The following is an 18,295-nucleotide window of genomic DNA, read 5'->3' as shown; positions in this document are numbered from 1 at the left end:
AATCCAACCCCTAGGGATCCTATTCCGTCCAGGATCCTTGAGACCCTATTTAGAGTCCACCCCAAATGAACTTAGAACTAATTAGTTCACATCTCAAAAACTGGGATCTTTAGGGGCTGGCTTCTTTCTTTCCATAGCTCCTTAGAAGAAGTCTTCCTGAATGTGGCAACTGAAAGTCCATAAACCACAAAGAATCCTTGGATCTATATTCAGATATATAATCTAAAGAATAATTTTGCCAATGTTTAAAAGTAGGGATAGCATTCCTTGTAGAAATATACAATTTAATATTAACATACATTGAAGAATTAAGGGAAATAGTAAACTTGCTTTGATTTTCTACTTTATAATTTGAAAAAATCAGTAGTTCTCTCTTATGATTTATTTTGACAACCTTAGTAGCAAGGACAAATATAAATTAAAAACAAGAGGCTTAATTCTCACTGTTGAAAATGGGGGAAGAGACCATCTTCCCATTCTTTTTATCAGAACATTTATACCTTAGAAAACTTATAATTGTGATACTTTCTCGTCTCCTTGATATGTATATAACTTTTTTTTGAAGACCTTTGGTCAGTTGGCCTAAGGTCAATTTTATGACCAGGAAGTCTTTCTCAAGAACCTGCTAGCCATCTCTTTGAAATGCTAACATCAAGGGAGATGGCACCACTATCTCTCATTTCTGTGGGAGGGTAGGAGCCTAAATTCATGGTGGTCACCTTGTTCCAAGATGCCAAATTACCTCTGGTCATAAAGGTGAGAAGTTTATTTTTCTTCTAGATAAAGCTAAATAGCTAACACAGATGGTTCACCCCAATTAGCGAGTAAAATTAAGTTGAATTATGTGTGACAAATGGTGTTGTCAAGTCTTTTTACTTGAGGACTATTGTTTATCTTGAACAATGTTCATGTAGTGGGTTCATGTATCTGCTAGCTATATAAAACAGTACAATTTCTTTTTCTCTTTGCAGTCTCTTAACTGATTGCCTGAGAGGCTCATTACATTTTGGTGTAATGCTTATTCAGTCATAAAAGTTGTTGTCGTTGGTTTTTCTCTACAACCTTTGTGGAGAGGATTTCTAAGTTGGGAGATTTTGTTTTTTTAATTATATTTCCCCAACAGTATTTAACCAGAATTCAGATCTGATTTTCTGGCTTGGATTTTTCTTCCTCTCAATTCAACTCAACCTCACACATTGCTCTGGGCAACTATCAGATTTGTACACAGGTTACCAATTCCTACTGATAGAGTTGCAATTTATCTTCATGATCATTCATTCTTCATTGAAGATAATTGTGGGTCTTATAGCATGTCACTTTCAAATAAAGCAATCAAGAAATACATAAAGAAGAAAGCTATCAAAGAAAGTGTAATAGGTCTTAAAATAAGGAAGCAGACACTTTAGATGAGTTTCTATTTTTAAAAAATCTGTGGGCTTGTATATGAAATGTTTTAGTCAATAAAGACAGCTGTTTGACAACATTTGTGGCTAAAACAGTGTTAAAAAGAAGTAAAAAATGAATAAAATGCTTTTCAGAATTTTCATCTCATTTGTGAAGGAAATGATATTTATCATTAAACAAGATTTATGTGTATTCCTTTTAAAATAGAATCTTCTTTTCAAGGAAAACATGAGAAGGCAGAGACTTTTGGATTTCCTTTGGAAGTAGATATCTTAAAATAATTGAGATCTATATGTATTATAAAACATCATTCTTTAATCAAATGTTTTATTAGTTATTTCTCCACCTGCCATCATCACATATACATGTGAGTGAGAATACTTGTTCTGTGAGGTGATACTTTGATAATTATTTTAAATCAAATGTCTGGATGGAAGGTTATATATCGTTAATTTTGCAAGACTTTGTTAAAGACTCATTAAAATACAAAAGTATAGTTTTCCTTTATAAATGTCAATATTTCTACCTTTTAAAAACATAGTTTTTTTTACTATACTAAATAGGAAAATAACTGTAAACCCTCCATAATCCAGTACTAAGTTTTACCATTCTTGCTATGGATGCTATAAAATTATCTACGGAGACATAAAATACAGCCCATTGACCCACCTTCACTTGTATAATAGACTTTGGAAATTAATCTTAAAGCATAGATTTGATTCCTCAAGAAGAGGAAGGTGAAAGAGTAGCATATGTAATCTGAGCATTCTTAGTATCTGAACTCTATGGTATCCAGAGTTTCTAAATGATTAGGTGTTGAAGGTTAGATTGGACGTCATTCAAAAGACAATTTTCCTTGGACTGGAAATAATATCATAGGCTGGCCTAAGACCTCAAAGTCATAAGTTGTTATCAATCTGTCTTCAGAAGAGATGTTATTTTATAAAAATCTCTAAGGTTAAAGGAAGAGACTAAACTTGCATTAAACATCTTTTGCTTCTCTTGTTTGAGGAGTGATATACAGCAAATTTTCCATACTTATTTCTTCTGGAAAATTCCATGATGAATCGATTGTGAAACTGATTACTTTTAGGAGATTGACATTTAAACACTGATTTACACCAAGTATATTTTCTGCATGCAATCAAGCTTTATTGATGTCTTTAGTGTTCTAAGTATTGTACCAGGTATATTTGAGCACTAAATAAGACTGTTGAAAGTAAAAGCTTTTTCATTTCTCAATATACTTACTCTGATTTACTTACTCAGATTTTCAGATGTAGCTTTGATATAATGCTGAAGAAAAATAATCTGAAGGCTAAATGGAATCATATTCCTGCAAGAGTTGGAAGGATCCTAAGAAACTTTTAGTTGGTTTTTTCCTTTAGTCAGAACTGCATTATCTCAGATATGTGAAAATAATTCCAAGAATACTTTCAAAAGTAACAATCTGTTGTAATCTGTAGCAACTGAGTCTAAGGAAATTGTTCACATAACCAAATCTGTTACTTAAAAAAATGTTTTTCACTTATTCTCTCTTAGATGGAGTAGAAGCTTGACTGAAAGCTTCTTTGATAGAGTCTGCTGTTAAGACAGTTAACAAACTGTCTTCAACTTGTGATTTTTCTATTTGAATAAGTAAGTTCTTTTATTTTCTATGATTTTAGTCATTGGAAGGTAAATACGCTGGATTTATTTTTCAGTATCTTGACTTTGAAATATCTATCTTGACTTTGAAATAATATCTTGATTTCTAATCATATTTGGGTAGCTTATTACATTTCTAGGGAATTTGTTTAAATTTTTAATATTTTCTCTTTTTCCTGACTTAAAGAGTCTTTCTAAAGGGAATAAAATGAATAAAATTAATACTGCCTCACTAATTTTTTCAGAAAACAAAGTACTCTAGTGTTTACATGTTTATTTTAAAATTCTCTAAAGTAAGATATTCTTTGGGAACACAATATTTTCCATTTGATAAAAGTTAGATGTACATATTTAGTAATGAGTGCTTTTAAATGCATAATTATTATGACTTTGGATATCTAACAATTATTCTTACATTCATGAATACCCCAAGTGACGGTATGATCATTCTTTTTCTGCAACATCTTCAACTAGATTTTATGCTCTGATCTTACGGAGAACAACTTGGTTTTATATGTCATCAACATGCTACAAATGACAAAATGATTGTTTACTTAGGATTAACTAACTTACATTCATAGCAGCTATAGCAAATAAAAAGGAAATTGGATTGATCAAACCAAAAAATTTTTAGTATTTTTATGTGCTGTGAACTCTAAAGAACCATTGTGAGGATTACTTAGAGCCATTGGGGTTGGCTCCTGAGTTTGCTGTAATTCTCTCAGTGTTCCACTGGGAAGGGTTTCAAGCATTTTTAAAAATTACTTATTTTTTATGGATCTAAAATAACAATAGGTGGTAGCAATAAGCTACATTCTTATTGTGCCCAAAGCTTAGGAGCAATTAAACATAATTTTAACTGTTTCCAAGATTGGGTAGGAAAGGTCCTCATGTGCAAATATTTGTCTTAGGACAAAATAGCTTATTAATAGTATACAAGGTAATAGCAGGTGCATGGCAAATAAGGAAGTATTGGGGTGGAATACTTTAAGTAAGAGAGGAAAATGTGGGCCATCTTGGAAACTATTTACTACTTTTATGTCTGAAATGGGCATAGATTTATAAAATATATGATGTTTATACATCATAACATTATTGATATTCATATATGAATCAGATACGCATTTCACATCTAATATTTGCATTATGATTTCATTACTGTTGTTGCAATTTACAGTATTCATTCTAAAGGTCACTGTAGGTATATTATTAGATATGTTTATAGCTTCCAAGCTGCATTTTCTAACACACATCTATATAGGCAAATAGAAAACATTTTACCTTACTGGTACCCACCTGTAAAATATTTTCACTGTAAAATTAGAAGAAAATTAGCTAAGATTTCCCAGAACTAATATCTTTAATGACAAGGTTTCATTACATGTATCATGAGTCTACAAAACTACAGAATCCCAAATCCATTATCCACAATGCTGAAATCCAAAAGTAGGAATATCACAAATATTTTTTGAAACTAATTTTTAATAGAAACTTTCCCAAACTGATATTGCTATTTATAGTGTTTTCTCTCTTAGAGTCAATAGTCATACATTTTACTGCATATATATTAAGACTTGATTACTGTGTAGAGTGCTGACCCTGTTGTGAGAATTACACAATACACAATATATGCATCAAATTAGCCTCGCAAAACCGGACAAATTCTAAATTATGAAGCACACTTAACCCCAGTGGTTTTAAATAAAGAATTGGGACTTGTATTATTTAAGCCAAGGTGAGATTTTTAAACTATTCTATTTGAAGTTACATATTTCAAATTATTTGTTCACCATCCATTTGTTATTGAAGGTCACACAGGAAAACAAAATATTAAAGATGGAAGGTATTTAGAAATCATTCCCTTTAATCATGCACTTTCTCTTTTGGCAAGAGAAACTGATGGCCAAGGAAGTAAATTAGTTTGTTTAAAATCATGCAGCTAGTAAGTGAATGATGGGAGAACTGACTCCAACTCTCTGTAAATAACAACAAAAATAAATAAATAAAAAGGGGGGAAAATTTGCTATGCAGCAGCAGAAGAAAAATGTGATGAGATCTTGCAGTTTAATGGGGGATATAGTGCTGGAGCAATTGGATACCCATATGGAAAAATGGACTTTGACCTCTACCTCACATCATACACAAAAATCAATGCAAGATGTATCAGCGTCCTAAATGAAAAAAGTAAATCAATAAAGCTTTAAGAGGAAAATGTAGGAGATTGTCTTTCTTACCTTGCTGTAGATACAGATTCCTGAAGTCAGGTACAATAAGAACTAACCATAAAAGGAAAACAAAGGATAACTTGAACCTCAATGACAAATTTTTTTTTATCAAATGACACAATGAAGAGGGAATTGCAAAATGCACAATAGAAAGAAAGAAATACCCACAAATTTCTGACAAATATACGAGGACTGTATAAAGAACCATCACAAATCAATTAAGTAAACTACCCTGTTAAAACACACACACACACACACACACACACACACACACACACACACACAGGCACAGTGGAATTCACTTCACAGAAGAGGGTATCCAAAAACAAACAAACAAACCAAAAAAAAAACAGTAAGCAAATCAAGAAGTGCCCAACAATATGAATCATCAGGATGCAAATTAATCCACAATAAGATAGCACTACACTCTGAAAACGAAAAAGACAGATAATACCAAGTTTTGTCAAACTTGTGGAGAAACTGGAACATTCCCTCACTCTAGAATAGCTACAATCACTTTGGAACACTGTTTGGCAATATTTGCTAACCCTAAATATAAATGGATTAATCTTACAGATGTTATAGCAAGTGAGAACTCCCCCTTCCCCCCAAAAAAGGAACTTACTGTCTGATTTCAGCTTTATGAAGTTCAAGACTGGATAAAATTAATTGTGATAAAATTTAGAATAGTGGATGTTCTGGAGGACATGTAGACTGGAAAGGGACCAAAGAGAACCATATAAGGGTAATGGAAATAGTCCATATCTTGGTCTGGGTGGTGATACAGTGGGTAGGTACATGTACATATTCTTCCTTGAGCTGCACACTTAAAATCAGTCACTTAAAACACTATGTTTATGATGTACCTAAATCAAAAGATGAAGAAGATTCAGGGGAACCTAACTGGGTAAGTTCATTTCAATTTGAAGTGCTGGAATGCAATTCACAGAGGAAATAGTACTTGAACTAAGCATTTATTCAACAAATGATTATTATGTTTCATCTATTTGCTAGCCATTTATTAGTTACTAAGAATCCCTAGAAAGTAATTCAGTTACCCTCAAATTGCTTAGCCTGGTGACCATGAAAGGTGAATAGAATGATTGTATGTTAGAGGGAAGATGATTTCAAGCTGGATGGTGGTAGCAGTAAAGTGTGGAAATGCATGGATTATTTAAGAAATGAAAGTAGCTCATTTGAAGGAGGATAGGTTTCACTGAATAATATAATAATCCCAAGTCCAAGTTTCTCTACCTTGTATAGAAATATTTTCATTGTCTTTCTGTCTTTTGCTTTCTGTTTATCTTTTTTCTCTTTCTTTGTCTTTTTCTCTCTTCCCCACTTCTTACTTTCATTCTTTTTCTCCCTTTTTTCCTTTTTTCAATAAACTTGCATGGATCCCCAACTCACACAATTTATATATCCTACTGGGTTCATTTTATTAGTATTATAATCATATATCACCTATGTAGATGTAGCTATATGTAGCTATATCACCAGAAAGAGAGAGATTTAACAGGATCCTAAATTCCTAAATAACCAACTAACCACAGACTGGTGCATTGGGTTTCAAAGAGTGAAATGCCAAAGGGTATTCTGAACAACTATTTCAAATTAAATCAATTCTTTTTACCCTGAACTCCAATGTAAAACTCTTATACATATTGAATCTGTCTGGGATGGACACTATGTGAGCTATGAGATTCTTTTTAACACTCTAGCCTGATTTACATGGCTTTTTCCCCCAAGTCCACACACTAATTCTCATTTCAGGGAAAAGGTGTGTTTTCCGCTGAGGTCTAGAACAAAGCTGGTGCATTCATTCAACCCCTGGCCTCCCCAGAGCAGGAAAAGATTTAGAACCACAAAACAGCACTGCCTAGAGGTTGTGATCATAACTTCTAAGGTGGAGAGATTTGGAATCGAAGGCCAATTCTGCTACCTGTCTGACCTTGACCAAGTTGTTTAATACCTGATCTTTAAATTTCTCCTCTTGTAGATAATAAATAATACCTAATGCTTACTAAATGGCAATCATTGTTTAAAGCATCCTTATAGATATTGACTCATTTAATGCACAAAGCAATGGAATGAAAAGGACATTATTATTGTCCTCATTTTACAGACTAGGAAACTAACGAAACGGCAGCTTAAGTAACTTGCCTGAAATCATATTAACTTGTGACTTAAAGGCTGTTTTTGAAACAATGCCAACCCAGGGCCTTCTCACCTCAATCAAGATTGACTTGGTGGCCCCAGTCAATCAAATATTTTCTGTTTCTCTTTTCCTTGCTCTTCATTCTTTATCTTACATAAAAGATTCCTGCCTCCAGCCATTTTGCAATTGTCCATATGGAGACTTACTGCTGCATGGAGTGTTACATGGAACTTGTTTGTATCACCTAAATTGTCTTCTTTCATCATTTTTTTCTTTTTTTAAACATTTTTTATTTAAATTCAATTAATTAATGTATAATATATTATTAGTTTCAGAGGTAGAGGTCACTGATTCATCAGTCTTATGTAATACCCAGTGCTCATTACATCATGTGCCCTTCTTAATGTCCATCACCCAGTCACCCCATCCTCCCACCCCCTCCCCTCCAGCAACCCTCAGTTTGTTTCCTATGATTAAGAGTCTCTTATGGTTTGTCTCCCTCTCTGGTTTCATCTTATTTCATTTTTTCCTCTCTTCCCCTATGATCCTCTGCCTTGTTTCTTAAATTCACGTATCAGTGAGATCACATGATAATTGTCTTTCTCTGATTGACGTATTTTGCTTAGCATAATACCCTCTAGTTCCAACCACATCATTGCAAATGGCAAGATTTCATATTTTGATGGCTGCGTAATATTCCATTATATATATAATCATCCTTTAATCATTTATTTTAATACCAGTAATCAAGTTAAATAAAAGGAAATGAATTTAGTTTAACATGAATCTGCTCTATATTATGGGAGTTACCTAGAACATATAAATGATTTCACTAAGTATTATATTTGTCTTGCTAAATTTGAGAGGAAGCAATTCTAAGTCTAATAGACTAAATTTTTTTTTCTTAAGTCTAGAAACTGACAGTGCCAATCAAAATAAAGTAAGGTGGGAGAGAAAATCAGAAGTATCTGTGGGGGAAAATAAATTTCTTGGTAGATTATTCAATTTATTTGGAATAGGGTCAGGCAGAATATCTACCTGTAATATATGGATTTTAATTTTGAGGTTTCAGATTCATTCAAAACCACAGGAATTTGCGAGTAACAGAGAGAGGGAAAATATATATTTCTCTTGATAGTTAAACCGTTATGAAACAAACTTAAGAAAAATACATTATTAGACTCCCCAAACCAACTTAAAAAGTTTAATTCATTATACTTCTTCCGCTATCAAATAAGTTGTTGTAAATCTAGTATGGAATCAAAAAAAATAATAACATCTTCCTTTGTAATCTTTTTTTAAAGATTTATTTATTTATTTATTTGAGAGAGAGAGAGAGAGAGAGAGAGCGTGTGAGTGTGAGAGAGGAGGTGGGGGGGAAGGGTAGAGGCAGAGGGAGAGAGACAATCTCAAGCAGACTACCTGCTGAGCACAGAGCCTGAGGTGGGGCTCAATCTCATGACCCTCAGATCATGACCTGAGCCAAAATCAAGAGTTGGATGCTTAACCAACTGAGCCACCCAGACACCCCCATTAGTAATGTTACCGTATCTATCTAGGCAACTAGACCAGAAATATGGAAGCATTTTCCATTTCTCAAATCATGAAGTATCTTGCAAAATGCCTACTTTGAAATAGGTTCTCACTGAATGACTATTAAATGAACAAATAAATGAGTAGAAGGCCACTCAAATTTCTAACTGAAACTTAAGATAGAGAGGTAGAGTCTGCCATTTTTTTTAAATTGCCCTAAGAGTTTGGGACTAAATAGATCCACAAGAATATACTGTCTTCCTCACTCAAGTAATTTAATCAGGCAGTGTATATAAACAAATAGATACAATGTCTATAGTACATTCTAGTCCCTTTCCTTTGCCTTCCCTTTTAAAAATGCCTCACTCAGCCAAGCACCATGACACCGAGATGAATTTAATGACATTTTTGTGATGTATTTGCAATAAAAATACCTTTTTCTTTTGATGAAGAAATACTATGCAAGAGTAATTTTGGGGAGAAGGCACGGACATTCCAAACAAGCCAAAATGAATATCATGTAAGGTAGTCAGGTATTGCTAACCACAGGGTAAGAAAGTACTTTTCTGTTTTGTATTTCTTTCTACTTCATGCTAGTACTAAACTTATTAAATTATATAATTCTTCAGATAACTCTTTGGAAAGCAATATCTTAGATATCTAAACAAAATTCATTCTGCTGCAATCAACTCATTTTTTTTGTTTAATTAGAATGTACTTCTGACACATTTAATCCAAAGCTCTCACTAAATACCAGCAGTGAAAGCCTTAATGCCAATCATACAGAAACTGTGTGGATATGACGAATTCTTTATAATTATTATACAAATATATTACAAGTGCAATTTCATGGTCAAGAAATTTAAATAAGATGAACCAATTTATACTTACGTAAACAAATATCTAGGAACTGCATTAAAAATTAAATATCACCAAAATCATTCTTGTTAATAAAGTTGCTTCCCTTGCACATGAACTAATTGTATATTCTTTTTATTTACTAAATGCTTATTATTGTTCATAGACATAAATTACTTAATTCCTGTCATTTTAAACTCTTAATTAAATGTTCGGATATTTTCTTTTAAAATTTAATATAAAGTGATAAAAACTAAGATATATCCAAAGAAAAAGATGAGTTGCTATAATATTAAAATTTTAGTGGCACCTGGGTGGCTCAGCCGGTTAAACATCTGACTCTTGATCTCAGCTCAGGTCTTGATCTCAGGGTTATGAGTTCGAGTCCTGCATTGGACTCCACACTGGACGTGGAGCCTACTTAAAAAAATTAATAAGTCAGTGAATTTTCTTGGATCTCATATGAAAAATATCATGGAATGAAAGAATTTATATCAAAACAGCAACACCTTCCCCATCATTTATTTCATCAGTTACATTTGGGGCCTAGTTATCTAATCTTGAGTCACTTTCCTAACTTACTTATGTGATTTAAGGGATTAAAATTTTTTCTAGTGGCTCTTTTGATACCTGTCATTTCATGAGTTGTGAGGTAATCTATTTGCATGAAAGGAAAGTTGATGAGTCAATGGTATGAATCATTATATTAAAGCCCTAATTATAAACCATTAACTTACATTCTTTTAAAAATTTTTCAGAATCCCTAATATAGTTCAGATTTAAAAGAAAAGATTTTCTATAGATGGAGCTCTTTTGTACCCAGAGTTGTCAGCTATAGGCCTGATGATCTTAACTTTCTATTCTATATAGTACCACACTATATTTTTAAGTAGAAAAACAAATGAAAGCTATTATTCTTAATGATTTAGATAGGCTCAGTTTGGAAGCTATTCCTTAAGATTCAACTAGATGCTTTGACAAGTTATTTTACGTCTTAGATTCTAAAGCTATACTAAAATTCATGCTTTCCCTCCCTGTTTTGCTCCCCCTCCTTATTTGGCTTGCAAAGCATAGAGACTTTTTTTTTTTTTTTTTTTTTTTTCACCTTCTACAGAGAACTCACAGTTCAGGTTTATTTAGAGCAAAGAAAAAAGAAACTTTTGATCGTACAAGAAGAAACTCAGCCATAAGTTTGGAATCTGTACTCAAACTACACATGCAAGGAGGACAATATTCTGCTTAAACAACTGATTTGCTGCTGCCATTTGTCTACTGTTTGTCTAATATTAACAATTACAGAGGAGTGCAACTAGTATTTGGAACAATCCTTACAGTGTTACAGTGTCAGGCATAACATTTCACTTCTCTTCACACCACCGGTTCTCTTTGCGTATCTGGGCTTCCTCTTCTTCAGTAAAGTCATTTTTGATATTGAAGGTCTTGCGGATCTCCTCAGGAGTTTTCCCCTTGATCATATTGGCAACAGTCTTGCATGTAACATCAAGCAAACCTTTGATGTCTAAGTAGTTCGCAGCCAGAATAAGTTCAAAAAGTGTTCCTTGGTCAACTTTCAGGAATTCTTGGTCCCAAACAGGGATATCATCTGTCTGTTTTTCTTTGTTCTCATCATTCTTGGGAGGAGGGGGGGTCATCCTTGTGGTGGGTGCACCACTGAATGACCTTTTTTAATATTGCTGCGTTAACATTTGGTAGAGGAACTGGGTCATCATCTCCTTCATCAACCATTCCCAAATCTTCCAACATGGTCTTGATAGTCACAGACTGTTTGGCAATTTCAACATCAACCTCAAATATCTCTCCATCGGAACTCTGCAACTTAATTGAAGGCATGGTGCTCAGTCTCAGGCAGACTGCAGGCTGTAGGCTGAGCAGCGTCAGCTGAGACTTAGTGCCGGGGCATAAGCAAGGCTCAGATCTAGAACAGCCGGGGGCCATGCCATAAGCATCTGAGTGGACAGAGCATAGGCCGCAAGATGTAATGGAAATCCATAATCAGCCTGTTTTCTGAAGAGCAGCCTGTGATCTCCTCCCTGCAGAAGCTCAATGGTGCAGCCATTTGACTTCTGCAGAAGTGCCTCTTTCCTAGGAATCAAGGAGCTCCTGTGGACCCATCTACCACTTCCTCCATGCTGAGACTCTCTCCTCTATGATGCTCAGTCCCCTGGTGCCTCTCCTGCTCCTTCTTTGCTTTCTTCCTGGTTCCTCTTCCCCCCGTCTGCATGCAGACAAGTCCTCAGCTTCTGACCTTTCTTGGAGTAAAATTTTGATAGATAGAGATCAGCATTAAATTCTGGTTCATTTCCCAAAAAAGGCGTATGTGGGTTTTGGTTTGAGATTTAGGATTATTTTAAACAGTGAATAACGTCAAACATTGAACTGTGATTTGGATCTATCCACATCAGTGCCAACTCATACTTACAAAACACTTCAAAGTATATATTCTGTTTTTAAGAAACTTCATTTGTTGTAGTCTAGTAATATGGAAATGCCACAACATTTTCTAAGATCAGAGAATCATTCATAGCATTACTTTTTCAAAATCATTACCTAACGTGATCATCTATCTAATCTATCATGTTCAAATAAGTCAAAAAACATGAAATAAAAATCAAGCCTAACAGAAAAATGTATTATTGTGTCTCCTATAGAAATATGAGTGACTATGGAATCAGCACTGTGTAATTCATGTTGCTATTTCTTTTCTCGAAATATTGACCTCTGTAGCCAAACTCCTACTTCAATGAAGAAACAGAAATTTCAGGGAGTTCCCATTTCTCCAGGACACAGCTCTTTGCTGCCATTTGTTTTCCCTGTTATTGTATATGCTAAAACTAAGACTTCTGTGATGTTTTTTTTCCTCTGGCATATATACTGGTTATCCTCATCTTTCACAAAATTAGTACCAAAGATTGGTGAAAATTGGTGCCAACTGCTTGTCAAGAAGTATTGTGACTTGCTTTATTGAACTCTATCATTCACCTTTTATTTATTTGCAAGTGGTAGGGATTGATTTTGAGGTATATGCCAGTTAGCTTTACTTGGTCAGTGGTACAGCCTAAAAGAGACCACTTACTTGAAAACATATATTATTGCTTTTAAGGGGTATTGTGTAAGAGAGTAGGGATGGAATTAAGCAAATCACTAGTTATTAAAGTTATTACTGGGGAAAAAAATAAACAACCCAGATGCCATCCTTACCATTGTGGATTATTACCAGGTTCTAATGTGTTGTATCAGTCAAGCTCCTGGTAGTGAATGGACTACATTGTCAAATTGGGAATTTGAAGACAGTCTAGTAAAAGTATTCACCAAGATGTAGCAACGTATAGCAAAATTGAAGGGGATTGTATAATGACACGGAGCACTATTATTACCCCTAATCCTGAAAACTAAGGGCAAGATGAAGTTATAGGAATCAGAAGAGATGGTACCTTGACAAGTTCTGTGATCTTCAATTAAGGTGCATAGTTGGGCAGTGAACCTTCCATTCAGAGCTGGGGGAATGGGTAGCGTGATCTTCTTCCTCTCTCCAGACTCCTGCTGTTGATCCTCTTGGCTGGACTCAACTGGTAGCCAGACAGCTAGAAAGTTTGTTAATGTACCACCATTGGCCACAGGTGGGGTTTGGAAAGTTGGGAAAGCAGAGGAGCATAGGAACAATCATGTCCAAAATACTCTGCATATTATAATTTATGGTGGTGGAACAACTGGATGGCTAAATAATTTTGCACTGGTTAAAATTGTTTGTTTGTTTTTTTTTAACTGACTGCCACAGCCTCCAATGCAAAGATATATAAATATAGATACAGATATAAATATAGATATAAATCTAACTTGACTATACTATATTAATCCCTTAAACTTCCTGTCAGGTAGAAATCAGGTAATGCTGCCCTCATTTTACAAATTATTAAGTAGCCTAGCAGCAGACATGTAGCCGGGAAGTGCTGGAATGTGGGTTCAAACTCACCTTCTACTTTTCAAGCCCAGTGTTATCTCCATTAATTTCTTTTTATTAAAAAATATTTGGGAGTGTTTATTTTCTTCCACTAAAAAGTGATGATTAAACATTCTTGGCAACCTTAAGCATTTGCCCTCAGTCAATCAGTTGAGTAACCATTTTGGTTCAACGATTTGACATGTCATTTATTAATCAATTAAGCTGATGGTTTATAGACTCAGTTTGAAGTGTGTTAAACTAAAAGACAAAATCAGTCTTGACTCCAAAAGAGTCTCCTTCATCTTCTTGTAAAATACAAGGAGTTTATCTCTGATTATAGTTTAATATAATCATTATATATAATTGGTTATATTCTATATCTTAATATAACCATTATATAATCAATATAGTTCATATAATCAATAATAATAAATGTAATTATATTACATGTTTGGGGAAAGTAATTTAATTGTATGTTTTGCTCAAGTTTTGTCTTCTTCTTCTTCTTCTTCTTTCTTAAAGATTCATTTATTTATCCTAGAGAGAAAGAGAAGAAGAGCACGAGTGGGAGGGGCAGAGGAAGAGGGAGAATGAATCTGAAGCAGACTCTACGCTGATTGCAAGGCTGATGCAGGCCTCAGTTTCACAATCTTGAGATCATGACCCCGAGATCGTGACCTGAGCCAAAATCAAGAGTCCGAGGCTTAACCAACTGAGCCACCCATGCACCCCTCAAGCTTTGTCTTCTTAATACCTAAGTGATCTAGTATGAAGTAAGGCAGAATCCTTCATTAGGTTTGTTCAAAATTTAATGGCAGAGAATTAGTTTATCATTTTAAGCTGTCCTTTGTTAAAGCTATTCATTTGTAGTCATCATTAAGTGTTAGTGTTCTGACCATGCGGTTCCAAGCCACGATGACTCAGTGTGACATGGTGGGCAGACCACTGGTTTCTAGGTAAGAGCTGGATCTGGCCTCAGCTCTGGAACTAGCCAAGTTATGAGAGAGTGTTAGCTTTTCAATCCATAAAACGTGTTTCCTGAAAATTCTGGCGTGGAGTTTTATCATCTAAAAATTATCTTCTACCTCAACTATTCTTCCATGTTAGAATTGGTTACTTGAGTAAAAACTACTGAACTCACGCAAACATGACAAGTGCTTCATGCATGTTGTTCAAAAACAAGTAAAACAAAAATTAGTCCTAATCCCTGCCATGAGAATTTGGGTTCAGTAGTAATTAGCTCTTTTGTTCTATCTTAATTAAAATGTACACTTTCATCGGTAGCAGTAGTATAAAGAAGTGCTAATTTAGATTTTTTTTTCCATTTCCTTCATTAACTTCAACATATTTACATGGAAGAAAAACTATACAGTGATGAAATAAAGACCAAATATTTTAATTTGGTCTGAGTAAATACATGCAACTCTATATATCTTAGTAATTTAAAATAAATGTATTATATTGGGTTTCATGTAATCAGAAAAGCAGAGTAGTGTTACAACTTCATGCAAATACTAACTTCTATTGTGTTAGTTTTAGTCATGCATAGAAATAGCATTAATAATTTAAAAATATATTATATTGCTTATGAAACTACTTAAGCATTTTTATATTGAATTGGATTTCTAGTGAAGCACCTTCTAAATACTTCTTTAAAAATACTTTAAAATATTTTAAAATACTTCTTTAAAAAATAGCTTAGCAGCTAATATATTTAGTGTTAAAGACATTTTGCAAAAATATTTACTGATTTGTTAATATGTAAAATTCAGTTGCATGTAAACAGCAAGAGTACTGAATTTAGTTTGCAGGCTTATTTTTAACTATTTCTAGCTGGGTCACTCCTTAGAGAGTAATTGTCCCTGTAGATATTATGGAGATTGGGCAGCATTTGAAGTCAAAAAGGAAAAGCAGATGAAACTTCATTTCTACTTCAGCCTGTGGAACATCCTTACTGAGGAGGAATGGAGCTATCCCAGCTGTCCACACGTCATTTCTCATGTGGTTGGGAATCTCATCCTAAATCTTGAATTATGTTGTCAAGACCATAGCTAAGAAATGCAGACCCTCGATGTCCCAAATGCATGGCCTAAGTCTCTCCTACGTCTCTTCTCTATCTCCATTAAATTGCTGTTCTTCTTATGCCACCAGCACATGTTTCTTCAAGTCAGGCTTTCTCTCGTATTCCTTCTGGTTAGAGCACTTCCACCCCCTAAATCATCCTTAAAACGTAGTTAAATATGCTTTTATTTCTAAAGTTTTCCTGTAATATCTTGTCCCCATCTTCTACTTCCATTTTTCGATTTACGCTCCAACTCAGGAAATAATTAGATAACTGTCACATTTGCCTTAGAATCATCCTTAAAGTAAATTTCATGAAGACTTGGATTTTGTCTAATTTGGAAGCATTCAGAATGCTGCTTGACACTGATTGATTTTTTTTTTTTTTTTTGGTAGATACCTGTCTCTTTTCCTTGTGGCTATGTTCTGTTCTCTGTAGAGAGATTTTCTTTTACACACTGTAGAGTTATTAAGTTTGGGGGCTTTAGAGAAATACTAGGTGGTTTAACTCTCTAAGTTGACCAGAAATAAATTTTCCTGAGGGTGTTTAAGATTATGAAATATGTGAACTAGCTGTAAACCTGTATCATGCTTCAAGAAAAATAAAAAAAAAGAAAGAAAAAAAGCACACTCACGATTGTTATGGGTCCAGAAACACCGCAAATTACATTCTAGTTCTGAGGAGACAATTGTCTTATTTCTAATTATCTTTTTGAAATTCACCAAACTGAAAACACATGCTTAATATGCTCACATAATACTTTGAATTTACAGATGGAATACTTGGTATTGCATTTATTCTTTTTTTTTTCCCTCATAGATTTCACACCTTTGCAAAAAAAAAAAAAAAAAAAAACCTAGGGACAAGTGCTAAGTCATTTGATTTATTTAACTCTGAATTTCTTTGCTTTAGGTTTATAAATCAGACTCTTATTGTCACTTTAATGCAGAAAGTGTTCTTTTGTGTTCATAATATAGATCAAGATGTGATTTAAGTCGAATCTTGTCAAGGTAACTCCTTTTTAAACTATGAGAAGAGACTTGGCTGTAGCCCAAAACTAATGGGAGTCATATTTTATAATAAAAAGCAATATGTTAGTAATAGAGGTTTTGCTGCTTCTTGCAATCTCCACAAGCACAACTTCTTGTCAGTTTTCACAGCTAATGCATTTTTTTGTCAAGTCATAAGCACTTTAAAAAAGCCTCTACTTAATATTGTGGAAGAGAGAAATTCTAATTTCCAAAGGAAGCAGTGAAAATAGAGATCTTAGCCTGGAGGAATAAGATATAAGATGCCTGACTATCAAAGGAATCCCATTTTGAAAAGAGAGACCATCAGAAAGTAGAGTAGTGTGAATATGAAATTGAACAAACTTTCAAATTGAACATAAAGGGGTGTCATATTGCCAATAGTTTTCCTCTTCCTCACACTTTATAAAGGGATCCTTCAACTGATCAAATGTAAAAAGATGACAAGAAGTAATTTATATTGTTCACAACTACTATGTAATGACTCCTGTGAGGAATGAAAGCTAATTTCACTCGTGTTTGCATACACTGTAGACACTTGTCACACATTGCTTATAGCTCGTATAAGGCTACTAGTCTGTACTGTAGAGATAGACACTGACGTGAAACTAGAGCAAAAGCTTCAGAGATGCTAGTTACTTAAACTTTTAACTTCTGTGACTGCCAGTGTGAGAAAGCCAAAGATACATTGCATAGAAAAAGAGACCAGTGTGAGCAATTAAGTCAAGTGGGGAGAATTCATTTTAAAAATACTGATTACATTAAGTCATCTTCCTGGAGAAGCAAGTCAGTTTTGTTTATTAAGTTCATAAATTCTATGAAAAAGAAAAGCTAATTCAATTTACAACTTTATTCTTCTATTTTTACATGGTATATGAGATTTCCAAAGCTCTCATTTGCCTGTTAACTTACAGGGTTTTCAAAGACTTCCAACATTTCAAGGACTTTCATGTAGCTTTTTAATATGTAGTTTTGAATTATGCAAATCCACTGTGTTCACATTGTTATAACTGTCTTCATGTTTTCCTCCTTTGTGGGGGTGTCACAGATGGAGGTGAATAGTAGTCTTTGATGTCAGTGTGGCTTTCTTCAAGAAATATCAGTGGTTTAGTAGATGTAACCTTTTGCCTTTGCTCTTATGTGCTCTGGAATAAATTTATTATGTCACAGATGTCTTTCTTTTTATTTCTCCTTGAATTGTGTGATAATAGTGTTCTTTATTTATATGACTGAATTCCAAACAGCAATTAAGCTGCTTTGGACATTGTAACAAAATCTATCACTTACCTCATTTCATTTAATACTTCACAGTTTAGTTTATTGAAATATTTTAAATCTATTTTCCGGATGAAAATTCTGAGTTTTACAAAACTTAAGTAAATTGTAAAATCAGGGTGTAAATATAGATCCTATAACTCT

General features: G+C 33.9%; 1 pseudogene; it reads right to left on the bottom strand.

The window, feature by feature from the left end:
• Nucleotides 1-11,180: 11,180 nt before the first annotated feature.
• On the bottom strand, nucleotides 11,181-11,677 carry LOC114208263 (S-phase kinase-associated protein 1 pseudogene; annotated as a pseudogene).
• Nucleotides 11,678-18,295: the final 6,618 nt, after the last annotated feature.

The sequence above is a fragment of the Eumetopias jubatus genome, unplaced genomic scaffold, assembly GCF_037043125.1.
Source record: "Eumetopias jubatus isolate StellerSeaLion01/CBP00866 unplaced genomic scaffold, mEumJub1_p1.0 scaffold_2, whole genome shotgun sequence".
Taxonomy (NCBI): domain Eukaryota; kingdom Metazoa; phylum Chordata; class Mammalia; order Carnivora; family Otariidae; genus Eumetopias; species Eumetopias jubatus.
Note: the sequence above shows the minus strand (reverse complement) of the source record. Positions and strands in the feature narration are given on the sequence as shown.